Consider the following 11,971-nt stretch of genomic DNA (forward strand, 5'->3'; position numbering starts at 1 on the left):
GTTGAATGCAATGTACAATGTTAAGTCCAGTTTGATAAAATATATGAAAGTGACCAGTGCAGATTAAAAGAGGGATGTGAAATGTGAAATCCACTTTGAGAACAGTACAATTAAGTTAGAAGAAGCTGTTACTGTGTCTGCTGTTGGGGTTTTTTATTGATCTCAGTCTTTTTCCTGAGAGAGGAAGTTCAAAGAGTCTGTGTCCAGTGTGGGATGATCTCGCTTGCTCGCTGCCTGGCCCTGTGGGAGTGCAGCTTATCAATGGGGGAGTTTGCAGCTGATGAGCGAATGATGAGCTGCAGCCTTTGAATGTCTTGTTTGGTTGCTGCGCTGTACCAAACAGTGATGGTCTCTCAGAAAAGTGATCCTATTGAGAACGCTATACACTAGAAATAAGCAAAAAATAGAACAAAAACATGGGAGTAAAATACCATGGCTGCCATTCGCAGAACCATCTTGATGATTCTTGTCAAAATTAATAAAACTCTGATCCTAAAACAAAATCTAGTTTCAGGACCTTCATTATTACAGCTAATATTTTCTTACATTGCGCATATTCCTAAATTAATTTGTGTTTAATTAAATGACCACACAGCCAGTCTGTGGCCATGCAAGTAGTATTCTAGCATAGAAAAGCCATTCAATACAAAGCCTTAGTGTCACTGGGTCTCTATAACATCTCCATACACTCCTCATGATGTAATTATTTTTAAAAATTTGCAAACCGAAAGTAAATATACAAAGTATAGGCTACTCAAAATCATGACATTGATTTCACGCATTTGATCAGAATGAGCTTACTTACAAGCTGATTACTACAAAAAAGGCTGTTAAGTAGACAGACAGAAGGAAGAAAGTCAGTCAGTTGAGCTTTAACCTTGTGACAGCAATATGTAGTCCCAACAGTACAACATGATCTCAGAATTTACTGAATTTACTTTACCCCCATTAATACTAATATTTTCAAAAAATGATTAGTATCATAGAGTTTACAAGCTTATAAACGTCATATTAATTGGACAGGTGTTGTAGCTGCGTTGGTGCATCATGTCAGTTAGGACCTTTAAAGTTGGATAATCATATTTATTATTGAATAAAGTAGAAGATAAACATGTCATTTAAATGAGAACATATTTTCATGTGGAAGATTCTTATAAAACTACATCAATATAACATTTTTATAAAAATAGATTACCATCCATTAGTTATTTTGGGCTTTTTTCATTTTTAAGATGCAGAACTACTGCAGACTTGGAGTGTTAAATTTATTTTTTAAATATAAGCACAAATGTGCAATATAACTAGTGAATATTATGTAAATGCAAGTAAACTTAGCTAACTGTTAACCGCAAACAAATGTGCTTAAGGAGATAAAGTGGCTGTAGTCTCTGTTGTAAGATACATTCAATAACTAAAGTCAGTTTTGTCATTATTATTGTTGTAAACAGAGTTCATGACGATATATATGTCTTTTGGAGCTTTTGAGTTGATAGGTTTTTACATTTCTAGCCTCTAAAATATGTCATCACTTGCTGGACCACCCTTTGAGACGATGCCTACAAATGTCATTCAGGACAGCAGGTGGCATTGTTTATCCACGTAATAGTTATAAGATCTTCAAATACCATGTTTCGAATTTGTTGTATTCTTACACTTTTTTTTTTTTTTTTTACATTAATGTCTGTTTGTTGTCAGTGCTGCTGTAACGTATGAGTGTTGCTCATATGATGAGTCAACACAGTGAGTCAGACATCTGATAGAACAGAAAGCAGAGGATTTAGTGATTTGCAGACACTGCCTTGAGGAACAATGTCTGTGTTGAAGTTATTGTGCAGAGACAACGCTGGATTTCCCAGCTGGTGAATGTGTCAGCAATGCTTAAATTCATGGTTTACTGCTGGCTGTGACATTAGATCCCAAATATGGCACAGTAACAGAAATACTTCAAAAATGGTATGAAGTATGTGTTTATATCTCCATTTTCATCAGTCATCATGCAACATAAACTCCTGCAATCATTTTGCAGGTCTCTGCAGTGTCTTTTGCTGTCATGTTTGTGTCTTTGTCATCATGAATGTCCCTGGACATTATTCTCTTTCCTCCAGTGGTGGGAGAAGATGAACGTTTTGTGATAACATATGTTGTAGCTCATGGATATTATATGTTGCACAGACATACTGTAGTGAGCTGCCTCCTGCAATATTCATTTAAAGAGTTATTGTTTTAATATGGAAATAAACAAAGGACATTATTATATTTTGCCTTCTGCGAAAATGGTGGAGTTTACAGTAAGTCTGATGACTGTAAGTCTTTTTGAGATATTGCCATGAGAGTCACACACACAGAAATAATAAAAGAAAATAAAACAGAAATAAAGACAACTCCCAATGCATGCTGCAAACAACATTCAGCATAATCTAGTGTTATCATTGAGAAGTACAAAATACGACTGATATTTACTCTCTGAGACTCACTTTTTGTGACTTTCTTCGTGTTATTTCAGTTAAAAAGATGACGTAGTGCATGTGTTTGAGCCATTATGACTGTAAAAATAATTTTCTTTTTCAGCCCAACATGTAATATATATCTAGACACCGCACAAACACACACACACACACCATCATTATCGTTCTTCAACATTTCTGTTTTGCCACATGTTGTGCTTTCCTGTAGTCATGATTCACCCACAGGTTTTTGCTATTCTAGCACTTACTGTCTATGTCATTTGTGAATGTCAAAGGTCTGTAGTCAGTGCTGACGTTGATGTTCCTACAAACTGCTGCTGGCACAAAAAACAATAACTTCAAACTGGGAGGATTGCAGTGGGACTGAAAGATTTAGATACAGTATCAATCAAACCGTCCAGGTCCTGCTCACAGTCGGTTTGGAAGATGTGCACAAACCCTGCAGGTGAGAGGTGTCCCCACTGAATGAACTTGTTGTGTCAGGAGGGCACTACGCCGACGAGGGAGCCCCGGTGACACGCACAGCGGATGACATGCAGATGTGACTCGCAAACAAAAGGGCTTTTCATAGCGGTGGTGCAGCATCAAGGGAAGGTGATTACATCTGTGTAATCTACATTTGACATTCACACTGCTGATTAGGGGCTGATAGCATTTTCTATTTCTTTTTGGAATCAGAAATGTTTGAGTTGCTATCTGGATGGCATTTCATACAGCCCTTTAATATGCTTGGAGATTGCATCATCAGTGTTGTATTAGATCCATATTTGCTGTGTTGTCAGTATAACAGAAAAACATATATACACACACACACACACACAAATGAATGCATCTGCATATGTACAGGCTGAATTATTACTTCCTTATTTTGAGGTCATAGCTTTAACATTTAGGAGCTTCTGTGGCATCAAACAGCAAACTAAAATAAACAGAAAACCTCTTCAAATATATATTGACTCAAGTGTCCTTATGTGACTGTTCTGGTATTTTCTCTTGACTCCCATTGTGGCTTTCAAAGTACATAAATGTGGTGAAACCTGCTTGCATCAACACAGACACCCTGTAGGAGCTCTTACAGCTATATGGAAACTTGTTTGAATGCATGCTTTACTTTGATAACCTCATCCCAAGGTGAGGTCCTCACTCATCACAGCCAAATTACACATAGAGAAGAACATGCCGGTCGTCCAAACTGAAGTAAGCATGAGAGCCGCTATTACATGAACAGCGCTGCGTGTAGAGCTCTTTGGCTGTTAGGAGGGTCGATCATGTGTGCGATTTTGTTTTTAAGTAATCATGTAATTTCAAGTGTGTGCATGTGTGTGTATGTGTGACCTTGCAAGAGTGCTTTGCTGTCTGTTTGTGAAGAGTTAGAGAGAGAGAGAGAGCAGGTGTAAGAGTGAGAGATCGAGAGAGACAAGATTATTATGAATGAATACAAAAACAAAAATGAATTCAAGTGTTGATGACTGTTGGCAAAGTAAAAAAAAAGATGGCTGGCAATTAGCTGAGAATAAAATCTGATCTGAAAAAGAAAAACTGTGAAAGAAAGAATAATTTGTGAAAGGAGATGGCTCTTTTATCAGCCTCACATTTTTTCAGATGTATTTTTATCAGAGAACATCTTCATCTCTTTACAGAAGGAGTCAAAGCTGAAGTAGCATCTCCTGACAACCTGAAACAAGTTTCAACTTCAAAACGACAGATCTGAACTTTGTTCCCTTCATTGTATATGTTATTCTTTTTAAACTCTCCACAGTCATATTATTTTTGCACCATAAATTAGACACTAATTGCTTTTCAACACTGGTCAGATCTGTACACTGTTTGATAAAGTGTGTGAGTATCTCAGATGATTATTTTCAGAATAAAAACTGAATTTGTGACTTTTCCTTGTCCCGTTATTATAATTTTGTTAGGGTTAGTGGATGAATTACTTCCTTGTATTTGGGAAGATAAGGCTTAAATATAACAGGTAGATGTTAATAATACTTTGGTCTTGAATAGTTCAACGAAGAATCATCTCCAAGAATCATGTTGCACTATACTTGCTTAATATACTGATCTCCTCTGGAAGGTGTTATTTTTATTTTCACATGGAAATCTCTTGTGGTGCAGTTGATCAGTTGGCACAAGGTTTTGGTTGTGAGTGCAGACAAGTCAATGTATAACAGTAGCTTTATGCAATACATACACATGAATATGATTTTGTGATGTCAATGAAAAGCTTGCTAGTGAGAACTACTGCACGGCTGCAACTCATGATTATTTTCATGATTGGTTGGTCTGCTGATTAATTTCTTGATTAACTGATTAATTGTTTTGTCAATAAAATTATCAGAAATTACAGAAAAATCCCCGTTATAATTTCTTAGAGGTAAGGTAACATCTTCTCATGTCTTGTTTCATCTGATCAACCATCCAAACTCCAAACATATTCAGTTTGCTGTCATATATGACACATAAAAGCTTAAAATCCTCACATTTGAATAACACATTAGAAGTTGCAAGAGGTAAATGTTTGTTTCTTTAAAAATGACAACAAAACAATTAGTCAATTATCATAATAGTTGCTGATTAATTTTTGACCGACTAATCAATTAATTGACTAATTGTTGAAAACAACAGCCGAGGCATTGTTTCTTTTGCAGTGTTACCTGCGGTATTTTTGATTGCAAAGGTGCAACATCACACTCAGATTTAGGTGTTACGAGATTTAAAAGACCATCAACATATTCTGGACAGACAAGTCTGTTCCAACCGGCAATAGGTTGATCATTTCTGACTCTCTGGTTTATATAAGACAACAATTCACCCATCCCACCTACACCTTGTTTCCTGATAAGAAACTGGGTCCTAAACAGCACTTTTTGATACACTATATAAGATGCATTACAAAATTGCTCCTCTTATCCATATGTGGTGTCACTCCTCTATTAATTGCTCTGCATGCTTATAAATGATTTCAACAACTTTTGTAATTTTAATCATATTCTTTTGTAGGATCATTTTGTAACTTCTGACAAGAGAATACAGAATGAAAAACATAACGAGAATTTGCCTTTAGGCTAACTGGCACATTAATATGCACTGTACCTGTTAAATAAACCACTAAATTAGTAAATATATATGTGTGATTTGAGACAAAACACAAGTTTTCAAAATTTCAAAAACCTTATAAACTTTGGTAAAGCAGAACCATGTCACTTAGCTTTTTCTCTGTAAGAAATAAGAATGCTGTTTCAAGAGATATTAAGGGGTTCAATGTGTTTCCTACATAAACAAAAAATGTATATAAATGTGTTTTTTTTAATATAATAATAAAATATGACTTGAAGATGATGAATTTTGATATAGGCTAGGTGAATATTGCAAGCATAGAGAAAATATATGTGATGTTATAAGTTGGGGGAAAGTTTTTTGTAACGCTATAACTGGGGGGATTTAAAGGTGCAGTGTGTAGAATGTAGCAACATCGAGCAGATCGGACTTGGCAGAAATGGAATATAATATTCATAAGTCTTAATTAGTGTATAATCACCTGAAAATAAGAATCATTGTGTTTTCGTTACCTGAGAAAGAGTCCTTTATATCTACATAGGGAGGGTCCTCTTCCACAGAACCCGTCATGTTTCTACAGTAGCCCAGAATGGACAAACCAAACACTGACTCTAGAGTGGGCCTTTCATGTTTTTTGTGAGCCACCGTAGGTTCTCCAACATGCTTGGAGGGGGAGGGGTATTCAGTTGGTTGCAATCTGCAACCTCACCACTTGATGCCACTAAATCCTACACATAGACTGAATATAAATATGGACTCATGACAGTTCCCCAAAAGTGAAGCCAAAACATCTCGATCACCCCCCGGTGGCTGGCTGCAGTATAGATCATAAGTCCTTCCCACTCCATGTTAGTGGATGGGACATGAGCCAAACTAAAACATCAAACTACATGTCAAACAAATTTTTTCCAAAGATGGTTTCTGTCATTCAAGGTCATTCTTATGTTGATGTTTCTCCAAGTGCTCATTTTTCTGATAAGTTTGTTTTTAATTAGTTATTTGATGATATAGAAAGGGGGTCTGACATCATGATTGACAGCTGTGACAGCCGCTCTCAAACCTCCGTCAGGGGGCGGAGCGGCTGAGGGGGCGTGTTCCCTGAGCTGTCATCCTACCTCCGACTCTACTACTCAGACTCTGGCTCCAAATGATGTCACAAAAGCAAGATGGCAGCTCCTGGAAAGGAGATATTTTGGCTTCACTTTGGCTAGCGGTAGGAAGTGGAGACGCGCCGTCCATATTTATATACAGTCAATGATCCTACACACTGGTCCTTTAAGGGGGAAAATGACAATACTTATACTTGGATAGGAAGTTGTACAGATTTATGAGTCTGAGCTCTGTCCCAGTTTAAGGTTCATAGTGTCTCAAAATGAGCGCAAAATATCTGCTAATTGCATTTCCCACAAACTGCCACTTCAATGAGTTAAACTCTCACCCTCTGTTAGAACTTACAACTCTCTGTCACGTTCTTCATTGTTACACAGGTCATTATACAATAAGGAACCAAACAGTCACTCATTTCACCACAAACCACCAGAGAGTTCAGTCGTGTTGCATTCATCATCAAGAGTTACGAGGTATTGGATAGAGTTATTAGAAAGAGATTTAAAGTCAACACCCACCTTTCTTGAAAGGATTGTTAAAAGTTTGATTAGAGTTTCTTCTTCTGCCCTCAGAGGAGACAGGTACTCCCAGCAGGACTTTGAGGAGTTTCCTCAAGTCAGCATCTGCTGGCTCTGAGACTCACTGCTGCAGCTTTTTTCTTTTTTTCTTTTTTTTTTTTTTAAAATCTGAGTTTGTTCTCAGATTAACTGTTTTTGAACTGTAAACATGGAAGAACCTGACAAATGACAGAATGACTAGAAATGTCAGCATCTGGACCAGAAGCAGAAATGCCACCTGAAGTCCCTGCAAGTCAGGAAGTGCTGCTGCTGTTGACATGTGGCGACCAGCAGCTTATACTGCTTCCACCTTGATCTGAGCAGGAACTGCTGTTGTTGTCTCTTTGATTTTGTCCAGTAACTGGTAGATGAGCTCATTGAAGCCATCTCCAGACCAGCCATCACTATACAGCAGATAACTGCTGTCATAGCACGTTCAAGAGCAGGAAGTGTTTTGGCCTTAGTACGAGCAGATCTCTGTACTGGTTTCATCATGGCAGGAGCAGCTATTTTCTCTGTTTTTGCAATTGTGCTAACTGGAATTTGGGCTGTTTTTACCATGGCACAATTTATAATTTGGATTGTGTTTTCCATTGTGAGAACAGGAATTCTCACTGATCTCTCTGTAGCACGAGCCAAGGGTGTAGGTTTGGTTTTAACATTGGTAGGGACATTTTTTGTCATATGACCAATATTCATATTAGTGTATAAACATGCTATTTATGTCATACACGCACATGCACATGCACACACAGATGCACACATTCTGCAAAATATTTGCATTATTTCATAAGCAAAGATATTTTACTGTTTATTTTATTTGTGCACATCTTAAACTAAATTTAATTCAAATTAAATTAATTTAAATACAAATAAAATTGACATATGATAGATTTTTGTAATAATGTTACTAGAGATTAAATAATAATAACCAGAAAGGAATGTGCTACTGTGTTTTAACCAACAAATGAAAATCAATGTACTGTGTGTAAACAAACCTGTGATGTATTTTGAATCTCCCTGATACCTCTACATGAAACACTGGAGTTACTCAGAGATGTTCACAGCTACATTTCTTGCAAATTCACACAAAACAAACAATCACAGGTAGGAACAGAAACCAGAATAGAGTATTCTGGCATCACTTGATGGATGTGTGCTAGTACATAACCCAAATCTACCATTAAATTGCCAGACCAAAACAAGTACTGTAGACATAAAAGCAACACAGCAAACAGAACACAAAAACAACATTTTATTTATAGTCAATAGATTATTAGGCTACTGTACAAAATATATTAATTTGTCCCCAGCTTGTGCCCTCTTTTATGTAAAATAACCAAACACACGTCTTTGCCTCTCATTACTGACACAAATTGCTAACAAACAGCTCTTAAGTCAATGGCATCAAGTCTGTCATGGCATACTGCATTGTTGTTAAGACTCCTTTATGAGATTGTTGACCTGAGCCAAGTTTTCAGTCTCCTAAGTTCACTGAAGCTTGTTTCAGCTTCAACTGAGGCCACAGGGATAACCAACAGCAACCTAACAAGAGTCTAAACCTCATCAAACAAACCTCTAACCTCAAGAGGCATTGTTTGTGGGATATCTGCAGCTTTCCTGCTGGACTTGTACTTGTTCATTGAGATGAACATGAGTACTTGGACTTTGAGATTCTCTTTGTTAAGCTCTGGGTATTGACAGACAACATTGTTAATTTCCCCAGTGAGGAGAACATTCTCATATTTGTACGAGACTTGCATATCTGCCTGATTAAACCGCTCTTTGAACTGCATATCCACAGTAACTAACATCTTGTAATATTCAGCCCTGTAATATTCTTCTGGTGATTTTGGCTCCACCAGTGTATCTTTTGGGGGGCTGGCTTTGCTGAGGGATTTGGATAGCCTCAGTATCCAAGGAGTGTGCCATAGATGATGCTTTGTCAAACACTCTCTGAAAGTGTTCCTCATTCCTTTTACTTTGCAGAATGGAGTTTACATATTCTGCCTGCAGCAACTTGTTTAAGTATTCTAGTTCCCCAATTACCTTTGATGCAAGAAATAGACCAAGGACAGTTTTCCCTCTCTGAAAATGGTTTAGGAGACCATTTGCCCTGACTCCAGTGTCTGAACCACAATGGGCCATCTCCTCCAAACTCAACAACACACTCTGACACACTAACAACAAAGAACAGCAGTAACAGCCTTCTCCTGAACCGTCCACCTGGTCGGACCCAGAGATTTCAGTGCTCTGGTTTTGTTTTGTCCTGATGTTGCTTGTCCCTCCAATTCTGCCTTGAATTTTCCTGACTGGTTACTTAGAGTTCCCAGCTCATGAACCGAATGTAAAGAGTCATGAATCAAAGGAGATGCATGAGGTTTACACAATGTGCATCACAGTGCACAAGAAGATCGAATGGCTGGTTTCTTTTCAACATTACCTGCACTCCTGTGTACTTCCCCGCCGTACTGGCTGCACCATCATAGGTCTGACCATGCAAACCAGATACGGTTTAGTTTAATCTCAAAAGGACGTCGATGGCTATTTCTGTGATCTGTGCTCCAGCTGTTCAATGTTCCTCATACAAGCCAATAAATACTAAAACCAGGTCATGGTCCACGTAGCCTACTAAGGCACAATGACAATTTCTCTTTTCCTTCTATATCTTGAGTGCCATCAATTATTATTGAATATTGACAAACTGGCTGAGACCTGATGTTTGCTGCTATGTCTCTGAAAACTGTCCATGTCACTGCAGCTGACCTGATTCTCTCTAGCCTTCGGATCAATCTGACCCTCACTGTCTGCCTCTTAGACATGAAGCAAAACAATTAATATTTGTTTTGTATCCGCAAATGCATGAAATACACGATAATTTACAGTATTTAATTATTGCTTTGGCTCAGTTTTCACAACAGAGCTTTGCTGTGCAAAAGCTTCAAAGCTTCAAAATGTTATTCTAATTTTGAACTTAAAATCTCATGCAAAATGAAAACAACTGAATCACAATAAATAACATATCATGCATCAGATTTATCAGAGCATCATTAAATTGTATTGTTTCATTTAAGTGGTTTTAAGTTATGCTGTCAACAACAAGTAATTATATTTGAAACAGAATATGGAAGGTCATTTACGGAGTCATTGTACAAAATAGTGACAAGGAAAAATGTGTAACCTACACAGAAGTGCATATTTATAATGCTGTAGGGTAAGAGTTTTTTCTGAAACCTTTCTTTATTAAATAAACTGTATTGATGGTGATGATGATGATGTAGTCAGGAGTCTGATTTAACACTAAAATAAGTCTTACATTCATACAAGGCACAGTGATATTTGTCACTGTCATCACAAATTTATTTTAGTGTTTTGCACTTTGCATGCAAACCAAATTTTGTGTTTAATAAATTAAATTAAAGAATAGTTGATGAAGAGTTGATGTATGAGTTTGTCAAAGTAAATCTCCTTAATTATTTTTATAGTATACCACTATGGTATTTTAATAGTAGCTTCAATGTCAAGTTCAAGTCTGACGATTTAGACTACTGAAGAGGCTCATGTTGCTAATACAATGGTACATTTTTGACAGAGCAACAGCAAGGATCAAACATTAACCCATCTTTAAAACATCTCAAAACTTACTTACTTATGAACTCACAACCAGACATTTCACTGCGGCATCAGAGCTCACCTGAGAGCCTGCAGTTCCACCTGCCTGTGTATCCTCTGTGGGGCTGCTGCTTGGATTTTCCTAATATAATGATGTATGAAATTCACATACAATCTAATTAGATGGACATCCTGCAGATACTTTTGCATATAAATAATGTCTGTGATTAAATAATGACCTTTTCAATAATAACTTAACACATGATCCATTCATGAAAAGGGAGAGAGGGAGGGATGGCGACGATACTTTACACCATAGACTGTTTAAAGTCAATTGACAAGTGTAAGTTATATCCAGCAATATAACTTTTTAATTTCTTTTAATCCTATGATGTTTGAATTATTTAAAATAACATTACCAACAACTTCAAATTGACTGCAGTTCATTCATCGTACACAGACACTAGCCGTTATATCCACCATGGGGATGGACGTATAAATAACTTACTAAATAAATAAATAAATAAATAACAAGAACAAGAAAATGACAGAAAACCGTAAACACATGTTTTGTGTGCGTGTGTGTATCATAGGTCTACTGTATATAGAAGTAATTATTGTTTATTTAGGATCAATAAAGAAACAATTAACAACAATATATTAATATAAAATCATAAGTATCAAATGTCAAATGTAAAATTGTGAGCATGAGTCATGAGGAGATTAACTACAGCTGTCATGTGTTGTGCTGCTTGTCTCTCAGGCTGTAACATGCACTGACATATCTTCCTGCTTCTACGGTGCTGACACTATTTTCTATAAGTAGATGTTGCATTTTAGTCTGGTCAGAGAGTGTTTCAAAATCTTGGAATATACATTTAATTTTTGTAAAGAGCTTTGTTCTAATGTCTTCATATGTGCAATATTGTAGCAGGAAATGTTGCTCTCTCTCTGTAGACAGAGCTGACGCAGTCTGTCTTCTCTAGGCAGCCGGGTCTGCCTGTGTCGGCCAAGCTGTGATCATTGAGTCACTGAGTCTGTACATAGTTAATGTCTCTCTGAGTTTCTGATCAGTCAGGGTCGTCAGATAGTCTGCTACAATGCACTATCGGTTTAGAGCCAAATAACATTTAAGCTTTGAGCTTTTGTGGTAGATGTCCAATAGTTAAT

Source organism: Thunnus thynnus, chromosome 8, assembly GCF_963924715.1.
Source record: "Thunnus thynnus chromosome 8, fThuThy2.1, whole genome shotgun sequence".
NCBI classification, from domain to species: Eukaryota; Metazoa; Chordata; class Actinopteri; order Scombriformes; family Scombridae; genus Thunnus; species Thunnus thynnus.